Source organism: Microtus pennsylvanicus, chromosome 1, assembly GCF_037038515.1.
Source record: "Microtus pennsylvanicus isolate mMicPen1 chromosome 1, mMicPen1.hap1, whole genome shotgun sequence".
Taxonomy (NCBI): Eukaryota; Metazoa; Chordata; class Mammalia; order Rodentia; family Cricetidae; genus Microtus; species Microtus pennsylvanicus.
This window is the reverse complement of record NC_134579.1, coordinates 80828009-80837724: the sequence shown is the minus strand read 5'-3', so window position 1 is coordinate 80837724 and position 9716 is coordinate 80828009. Positions and strand designations below refer to the sequence as shown.

The 9716-nt window shown below is 47.7% G+C and overlaps 2 pseudogenes; one reads left to right on the top strand and one right to left on the bottom strand.

The window, feature by feature from the left end:
- Positions 1–718: 718 nt before the first annotated feature.
- On the top strand, positions 719–2575 carry LOC142848707 (diacylglycerol O-acyltransferase 2 pseudogene; annotated as a pseudogene).
- A 1683-nt stretch (positions 2576–4258) lies between these two features.
- LOC142846154 (Golgi to ER traffic protein 4 homolog pseudogene) lies at positions 4259–6484 on the bottom strand (annotated as a pseudogene).
- Positions 6485–9716: the final 3232 nt, after the last annotated feature.

Sequence of the window (9716 nt, the reverse complement as noted above, 5' to 3'; positions counted from 1 at the left end):
ACCACAATCAATCAAACCACAGGGCTGTGTAGTCCACACTCCCACACCCCAGTGAAAGTTGAGTAAGAGGAGGTGGAAATATTGTAAGGGACAGAGAGTCAGGGAGTACAGAGAATCAGGGAGTTTGCTGTGAGACTGTGCCTCCAAGTAATAACAGAAGCATTTCCCATAATGTCTCAACAACATGTATGGGTAGCAAAAACCCAAAGACTCAACCCTAAATGAAAACACCTCAACCAAAGAATGATGAGGGTAGGAGAAATAGTCTTCCTCATGAGGAGCACACACTTATTATTGGCGACCCAAAACCAATGGTCAAACCTAAAAACATGCATACAAAAAAGATTATATAGTCTGAGCAGTTTGTGTTTATGTATGTAGAAATATTTATGTACATAAATGAATGTGTGCAGGAGTGAGAAAAGAGGCCATGGTTTGAAAGAGAACAAGGCAGGGTACATGGGAGGATGAATTAAGGGTAAGGGAAAGTGATGTAAGTATAATCTCAAGAAATAATTTTTTTTTAAAAAAATCACAAGGCTAGGCCGTGGCCGCGCTTCGCTGGCTTCTAGGCTTAACTGGAGTGGCAGCAGCTGACTGCCTAGGCCTGGGCGCTGCTCCCCAGCTCCCCAAGCTCCGGCCCTGGTGGCCGGGGCATGGGCCAGGGGCGCGGCGGGAGGCAGCTTTCTGCAGGGCCGTGACGTGCACCGACTTCGGCATGAAGACCCTCATCACCGCCTACTCTGGAGTCCTGCGGGGTGAGCGTCCAGCCGAAGCTGCCCATAGCGAGAACAAGAATGGAGGATCTGCCCTGTCATGCAAGGGGTCTGGGCGATGGGGCACTGGCTCCAGCATCCTCGCGGCCCTCCAAGGCATCTTTTCTGTCTCCTGGCTCAACAGGTCCAAGGTGGAAAAGCAGCTCCAGGTCATCTCAGTCCTATAGTGGGTCCTGTCCTTCCTGGTGCTAGGAGTGGCTTGCAGTGTTATTCTCATGTGCACCTTCTGCACCGACTGCTGGCCGTTAGCTGTGCTCTATTTCACCTGGCTGGCACGCCCAAGAATGGTGGCAGGAGACCGCAGTGGGTGCGGAACTGGGCCGTGTGGCGCTATTTCCGAGACTACTTTCCCATCCAGCTGGTGAAGACGCAAAACCTGCTGACCACCAGGAACTATATCTTTGGGTACCATCCCCATGGCATCATGGGCCTGGGTGCCTTCTGCAACTTCAGCATGGAGGCGACCGAAGTTAGCAAACAGTTTCCCGGCATAAGGCCCTACTTGGCCAAGTTGGCTGGCAACTTCCGGATGCCTGTCCTTCGGGAGTACTTGATGTCTGGAGGCATCTGCCCTGTCAACCGAGACACCATAGACTACTTGCTTTCAAAGAACGGGAGTGGCAATGCTATCATCATCGTGGTGGGAGGTGCAGCCGAGTCCCTGAGTTCCATGCCTGGTAAGAACGCAGTCACTCTGTGGAACTGCAAGGGCTTTGTAAAGCTGGCCCTGCGCCATGGAGCTGATCTGGTTCCCACCTATTCCTTTGGAGAGAATGAGGTGTACAAGCAGGTGATCTTTGAGGAAGGCTTCTGGGGCCGCTGGGTCCAGAAGAAGTTCCAGAAGTATATTGGTTTTGCCCCGTGCATCTTCCATGGCCGAGGCCTCTTCTCCTCTGACACCTGGGGGCTGGTGCCCTACTCCAAGCCTATCACTACTGTTGTGGGTGAGCCCATCACCATCCCCAAGCTGGAGTACCCGACCCAGAAGGACATCGACATGTACCACGCCATGTACATGGAGGCCCTGGTGAAGCTCTTTGACAATCACAAGACCAAATTCTGCCTTCCGGAGACGGAGGTGCTGGAGGTGAACTGACCCAGCCTGTGGGGTCCAGCTCCTGGAAGGAGCGACTGCGAATCCTTTTCTACCAAGTTCTCAAGTGCATCTTGCTCTGTAAATTTGGAAGCGTCATGGGTGTCTTGGGTTATTTAAAAGAAATTATAATTTGTTAAACCATTGCCATGTTAGATCTTTTGTAAGAAGGGGCGAGTCAGTATTTTAAGTTCTCACATCTAGTATGTCCTGCACAAGGTGGTGGCTGACATTTCTGGGCCTTGATGGTTTCTTATCCAGCCCCCGCTAGGGTTCCCCAAACAACAGACAGCTGGCCCTGCTGAACTAGGGAAGGACAATCCTTATGACTTGGCCACTTAGATAATCCTCTTTTCTCCAGGGATTCTCAAGAGGCAGAGGCCGTGTTTAGCAAACATCTCCATTCCCACCACCCTACATGTGACTGAAGGTCTGGTTCTTCTTGCCAAGGGGAGGATGCAGGGAACAGAGTTGGCCCCTTTGGGGAAGGTGGCAGATAGCATCTGGAGTCTCCTCTCTGCTCTTCACCCTACCCCTTTTCTCCAATCTGAGCCTATGCTGGCCTATATACTGTGCTAGGGACAAGGATGTCCCACAGGTACTGTCTTGGGTTATCTCGCTGCTGTTGGCTGGTTTTACTCTGAAGGCTGGCACCGTAGATTCAGCACAGCTCAGCAGTGGCTTGGAGCATGTTATTTCAGCCGCCTGAGCTCTCCTGAGCCACACCCCAAGTCTGGTGTGAGGAAAGGTCTCTCTTCTGTTCAAAAAAGGGCCTGGTTTTCGGTGTAGCACACTGGGTCCAGGACAGGAGGCCCTGTACCCACGCCTCACATGTGTGCCTTCCTGAGGCATTGGGCCAGGGAAGAGAGCTGCCCCCTCCTGTGTATTCTGTTTTCTTTCCATGAGATTGTTGTGCCATGTCACACTTTTGTATATTCCTAGACTAATAAATGGAAACAAGAACAAAAAAAATCACAAGGCTAGACAGTTCTGAAATCTATGAGCCAGGAAACCCTAATAAAAGGGTTAAAATTCTAGATATATCTGGGTCAGAGAAATTAAACCAATAGATCCAAAACGTAAACAAACCTTTAGAAAAAAATTGAGAACTAATCAACTGACGACATAAGCCGTCCTTAAATCCCAGTTTATAGAGAATAGGGCACATCTGCTTCCTTCCCTAGCAGCTGAGAGTGTTGTAATCCAGAAATTTTATTTATTTTAATTGTGAAAAATATGGAGTCTCCCTTTATAATCTGACTGGTAGCATGGGCATTATCTGTGGTAATAGAGTTGGTTGCTCACTCCTGGATTCTTAAAATGGTTAAGTCCTAAACATTAGATTGCAAAATCACTCACCCAGAAAAAAAATAAATACGACAACATGAAGGATATGAGAACCTACTACACCCTTTAAAACATCTGCAGAGCAGTAGCGTGGGGCTCATGGGGACCAGCGGGGCTGTAGCTTGAATGACTGATCTCTACCTCCTAGGAGAACATATTCTGTCCCTGAGAAGCTCATCATGATTAGAAAACAACTCTGTGTCCAAACAGAAATCAAACAAAAAAGCGCTCTCATCTGCAGGATTCAGGATCCTGCATGGCCCCCAGTAGTGAGGACCACTCCTCTGGTGTGCCATGGCAACAGTGAACACGCAAGAAGGGATACAGGTTACTGATACCAGCTGCCTGTCCCACTAGAGCCCTCCACAAGGAACCAGAGACAAGGACGGCACAGGATGCTGCAGCAGGACTTGTGCTTTATTGTGGGAGATATGAGGAACATCGGTGGGCAGCAGAAGCTGGGCTTTGTTCCTGGTCCTTACCACACAGCCCTTGACCTCTATACATAAATAGGGACAGACTCTGCACAGGAGGCCCCTCCAGCCCCTGAACAGGAGCCTACTGTGTAAGGGGCCTCATGCCATCCTGGCACTGAATCCGTCCCAGTGGTGGTGGTCATGGGCATCTCCATGCTGGCCAGGCAGCTTCCGTGCAGGCTGATGAGGCTTCTGCCATCCTAGCACTTGTCCCCATCCTCCTGCTCTGAGGAGTCCACGAGGCTGCTCAGCTTGTTCCCAGGTTGCCCTCTCTGGAGGAGGTCTGCTTTGGCAGCTCCCCTGTCCAGGTACACTTTGTACATGGGGTCCCCATGTAGGGAAGCAGGTGGTGCTCACTGTGAACACAGTCAGCTTGTCCACAGCCAGCAGCAGAAACCAGATGAAGTTGAGCAAGGATTGAAAGAAGGTCCCCTTGATGGACAGGACCTTCTGTGCGCACCTTGTAAAGACCCCCTGGGTACCTTTCTTTCTTTTTTTTTTATAAAAGAAAATATTTAATTTGGATTATGGTTTCAGAGGGGGTGGAGTCCTAGTGGCAGCAATAGCTAAAACTTCACATCTTGATCTGTAAACAGGAGACAGAGAGGGGCACACACCAGGAATGGCATGAGTCTTTTAAAACCTCAAAGCCCACTGCCCAGTGGCACACTTTCTCCAAAAAGAAGACATCCTCAACCTTCCCAAGCATTTCCACAAATGGAGGACAAAATATTCAAACATGTGAGCCTGAGGGACTCATTCTCCTTCAAACCACCACAGTTCCTAAGTGAGTGGGGTCATACTCAGAAATACCTTACTAATCCTACATGTTGGAGTAGGCTTTCTGCCTTTCTTCTAGGAATTTCAGTTTTTGATTTTGTATTGAGGTATCTGATTCATGTGGAGTTGAACTTTGTACACAGTGAGAGATAGGACATCCATTCTTCTACACATATCTATTAAGTTTTGGTAACACCATTTGTTGATAATGCTATATTTTCCTCTATTGTGTATTTTTAGATTTTTTTTGTGAAAAATAGGTTTCTGTGATTCTGAAGATCCTCTTGGATAAGGGAAGTAGACAAAATTGCCGGGGAGAAAAGTGGGATCTTGGGGGTGGGGTGGGAAGGGGGTAAGGGGAGATGGGGAGAGAAAAGGTAGAAGGGAAGGAGGGGGGACTTGGGGAAATAGGAGGATCGGGATAAAGGAAGGTTGGATAGGGGAGCACGGAACCACAATCCTTAGTTAAGGGACCCACTTTAGGGTGGGCAGGAGAATTGACCCTAGAGGGGCTCCCAGGTGCCCAAGCTGAGGTCCCCAGTTAGTTCCTTGGGCAGCTGAGGATAGCGAACCTGAAATGACCCCATCCTAGCGCAATACTGACGAATATCTTGCATATCATCTTAGAACTTTCATCTGGCGAGGGATGGAGATAGAGACAGAGACCCACACTGGAGCACTGGACTGAGCTCCCAAGGTCCCAATGAGGAGCAGGAGGAGGGAGAACATGAGCAAAGAAGTCGGGACCACGAGGGGTGCACCCACCCACTGAGACAGTGGAGCTGATCTACTGGGAGCTCACCAAGGCCAGATGGACTATTACCAAAAAAAGCATGGGATAAAACTGAACTCTCTGATCATGACGAACAATGAGGGCTGATGAGACGCCAAGGACAATGGCACGCAGTTTTGATCCTATGCAATCTGCTGGCTTGGTGGGAGCCTAGCCAGTTTGGATGTTCACCTTCCTAGATATGGACGGAGGGGGGAGGACCTAGGACTTACCACAGGGCAGGGAACCCTGACTGCTCTTTGGTCTGGAGAGAGAGGGGGAGAGGAGTTGGGGGAAGGGGTGAGGGGGGGGAGGAGGGGGAGAAGAGTGGGAGGAGAGGGAGAAGAGTGGGAGGAGGGGGAGGGAAAGGGGAGGCTGGGAGGAGGTGGAAATTTTTTTTTCTTTATTCTTCTTTTATCAATAAAAAAATGTTAAAAAAAAAAGAGAAGGCTCACGGTTAAGAGTACTTGTGGCTCTTGAACAAGACTTGGGTTTACTTGCCAGAAGTCTAATGGAAGCTATTAGCTATCTATAACTCTAGTTCCAAGGGATACAACATCCTCTTCTGTTTTCCACAGGCACTGCATGCATACTGTGCAGACAAACATGTTTGTGAAACACCCATACACATTAAATGATAGAAATAAATCTTTATTAAAAAGAGCATTCTAATAAACGTTTTATGATGAAATAAATAATAAGAATAAATAAAATAAGAAGAAAAGAGAAACAGAATACAAAACTTCAGAATCACAGAAACCTGGGTACCTTTCTTGTTTTTCAAACAGAGAAACAGTTGTACACAGCCTGGGCCACGAACTCACCCACCTGCTTCAGAAGCCTTGTGTAGTGGAGTACCTGTCCGTCATGTTGGTACAGCCCTTGCCCTCAGTGGGGGGCAGGAAGTAATACTGAGACTTACAGTAGTATTGCAGACCCACAGCATGAGGGGCTGGTGGAAGCTGAGATGGCCCAGTTTCCCAGATCCTCCACTGGACCACTTCAGTTCTGGCCACCAACACTACTTGCTCTTGCGAATTTAGATCCGTCAAACTGAACACTGTAGCTGGCTCTACAGTTCTCTTATAGTTCATCAGCTATATATACCGTTACCTTCCCCAGGGATTCGAGTATCGGCAGGGTCAGGTCAGCCTGGACTGCTCTGCTGGCCATGACCGAAGAAGAGAAATACTCTTGAGTACCTGAGATCTCAGGATTCTGAATGTTTGTTTCTAGACATGTATCTGAAGAAGAGCATTCAGTACATCTCGTGTGCCTTGTGGTAGTTGCCCTTCAAATACTTGTACACAGTTTGCCCTCCATGTGGTGGGGGCATCTTTCTGGGTGATCAAAACCAATACCATGGGCCTCTGCAATGTTCAGAACTGGTGCTGTGGCAGGCGATGTTGGCGGAGCCTCCTTGCTCCCTTCCCTGTGGCCACTACATGCACTCTAACAGAACTGATTTGTTTTCTTAGCAGAAGCTACTATTGATGGCTACTTCCCCATCTGCCTGTATCACTGTGGGAAACACTACTTTCCCAGATAACACAGCAGTGCTGAGTTTCATCCTACATCTATATAGTTCAGAGATGTGCAAATTTGCAACATTTTTTGAGGCTTCTCTGGATCCAGAGAATGTAATGGGGATTCTAGGCCCCAGTGACTTGTTTGAGTCTTTGCAGTAGCACAGGAAAACCCTGGGAGGGCTCCCCTTCATCTGCTGGTACCAGTAAATGTTGTTATCGCCAATGCCGATGTCACTCCTCAGGGCGCAGGTGAGTCTGGCTGTTGATCCAAGAGGCATAGAGGAGGACGGTGTTTCTGTCAATATAGCCCGAGAAAAGGAACCTGCGAAAGCAGAAACCACAGTGAACAGCAGAGTTGAGGTACAGCATTTTGGGGATCTGAACCAGAAGGGCTGACTAAGTTTAGAAGTTCTCCCCAGGACTCTTGGGCCTGTCCGTACCTGTACATTGAGATGGAAAAATGAAGATGAGGGGAGTCCAAGCCATGGCAGGCACAACACACCTTCTTCTCAGACCAGGGTCTTCTGTCTGGGCTGTCTCATTATCTCATCATCTGGACCCCATAGAAGAAGAGGTGCTAGTCAAGCAAATGAGTTCTCACTAACTCCTCCTAGTGGTTGGTTCAGTGTGGGCTCCTGAAAGAGCAAGCAAGGTGAAGTGAATTACTTTCTCCCGTGGAATATAAAGTATATGGTAAAACACTCAAGCCTGTGTGCAAAGACCTTTTCCAGATCCACAGGAGAGCGAGCAGCTGCTGATTCCTCACAAATTGGAGGACTCAGTCAGCCATAGCCCCCATGTACGTTAGGGTTACCGCACATGGGCACCTGTCCTGCAGAAACTCCAGAGAGACTCAGCACACTCCTGTAAGTCCCAGAGCAGCCATCACTTCCACAGTTGTTCACTGTATCAGTGCTGCTGTGGGTTTCAGACTTACATTTCAGACGCATGAAAGGAAAACTACAGGGAGCATGGTGATGTGTCCTAGTGGAGCCATAGCTGATGCATTTCCTGATGAATGTGGCCAGGGACAGCACACGGGCAGTCAACACAGGAGAGCTTGGGACCCACCCAGGAGCTGAGGATGACAAACCCTGAACAGAGACAATGAGTCTGACAATATGAACAATCTGTTGCCTTTAATGGATCAAGGATGATTAGATCTGTCTTTGTTTTAGAAGAGGAGGCACTTGTTCAGGATGCTGTGTGTGAAAGGGGGTTCACACAGTGAAGCAGCCCTTGATAAACATCACAGGAGATGACACAGCATGGCCTAGAATGCAGATCAAATACCAACACAGCGTCTGCAGCTGGCAGGCAGAGGGCAGAACCAGGCAATATGCCAAGATGTCATGTGTGGCTTTCAGGCAAACGTGTTAATGTGTTCAAGAGATACTTTACCCAAATGCTGCCTGTTGTTTCTTCTGACATTAGACACCCTACTCTGATAGATGTTATGGGCTGAACTTGAGCAGAAGGGGCCTTGAAGAATGCATTTGCCCAAGGCTGATACAGTCCAACAGCTGAGAGCCAGGGAAAGGCTGAAATGGGACAATCTTGGCGCTGCAGCAGTGATGCAGTAAGCAGGAATTGCAAAAAGAGGAGATGGTGCAGGGTACAAGATGGGTCATAGACCGTGACTTAGGAAATGAAGCAGGTTCGAGGGCCCGCTTAGGGGTTAGTTATATATTAACTACATGAGACATGATAATGTGGAAACAGGAGTGTATTCAGGCATAGAGCTTTCCAGAATCATTTTCTGTTAGTAAAATGCACCAAGCACAGGCGGATATTTCTATATTTAAGAGAACAATGCCAACTCCATGGGATTCCCTTTAAACAATAGGTTCAATGGGAAGTACTTGGATTAGTAAACCATTCATAACCTTGATGTCTGTTTTATTTGCATTTTATGATCATTTAGAATCATTGAATGTGAACGAATAAAAGATACTGTAAGCAGAAGCTGTGTACAAAGGCAGCAGTGTAGACAAATACTGTTGCAGATGTGGAGAGGGATCGAGGCCCAGGAGGTTGAGTATCCTGCACTGCTTCTCCTGTCTCTGTCATCTTGAGAAACTCACCTGTGCCAGACTTGAATGTAATATCCAGGTCCGCCATCAGGCCACAGCTCAAAGGTATGCGTGGTGCCTATATTACCTGATGCATAGTTAGATTCATAGAAAGAGCTGGAGTCTGTTAGAAGTGGTCTTAAGAGCACAAAGAAAGAGACCACCACTCCCACTAAAGCATCTTAACAATGCAACTTCTAATCAGGAGAGTAGATGCTCACGGAAGTGGCAGAGCAAGCATACCTGGAGAGTTAGCTGTACTTTTTATCCCTGTCAACACTATTATCCATGACCAAAGGAAAGAAAGTGGTCTTTTGGATGATCTGAGGTCCAGCTTCACAGTGTGTGCACAGTTAGCTAGTTTGGAAAAGAATTATGAACAGTGAAGAAGACAGAGAGAAGAGGAGGTCACTGGATGTAAAAAAAGGAAAGGAAATTGGTTCCATCTGTCTGGAAGAACGTGTCTAACACTTGCAGAGAAGTGGGCATTTAGAATGGGACATTGGGAATGGAGGAAGAAAGTCTAAAAGGCTCAGGAGTGTTCAGGGTTGAAGGAAAAACAGCATTTGTTTTATAGTATTTGACAAGAAAAAATGATCATTTAATATTTCTTACAGGATTGGTTATTATTGACTCATAAGGGTATCCAAGGAGATATGAGGAATAGATATCTGACTTTTTTGCCTCATTGTACCCTAGGGACAATGGAACTGATTTCCATGATCAAGGTATAGGCAATGTTAGCCTAGAAGCAGAGGGCAGAATAGACTGGGAAAGAATCCTTGCAGTAATAGAGACGAACAGATGGTAGATGGGATGCTGCGGTAAAGTGTAGTAGTGATCTGTGCTTAAGACGCAGATACGGCCGGGG